This window comes from Juglans regia, chromosome 7, assembly GCF_001411555.2.
Source record: "Juglans regia cultivar Chandler chromosome 7, Walnut 2.0, whole genome shotgun sequence".
Taxonomy (NCBI): domain Eukaryota; kingdom Viridiplantae; phylum Streptophyta; class Magnoliopsida; order Fagales; family Juglandaceae; genus Juglans; species Juglans regia.
In genome coordinates, this window is record NC_049907.1 from 12946621 (window position 1) to 12946903 (window position 283).

Genomic DNA, 283 nt, shown 5'->3' on the forward strand with positions numbered 1-283 from the left:
TTTAGCCTTAGGCCCCGGAAGGGATTAAGCCGGCCCTGGATAAGATAATGCTATCTGCTGATGTTTATTCTCACCTGGATCTCTCTCGCTTCTCACCCACTCTATCTTGCATCGTCAAATACCTTGGAATGACAACAATGAAATGATATGGCTTGTGTAGCTTTTGTTCAGGCAAGATCTGTGCTTCGACATTCTGCGCTAGCTTCCTTCTTCTTCTGCTACGGCTACGACATTCTGTGCTAGATCTGGGTTTTTTTTTTTTTTGTTATTTTGTTGAACATGA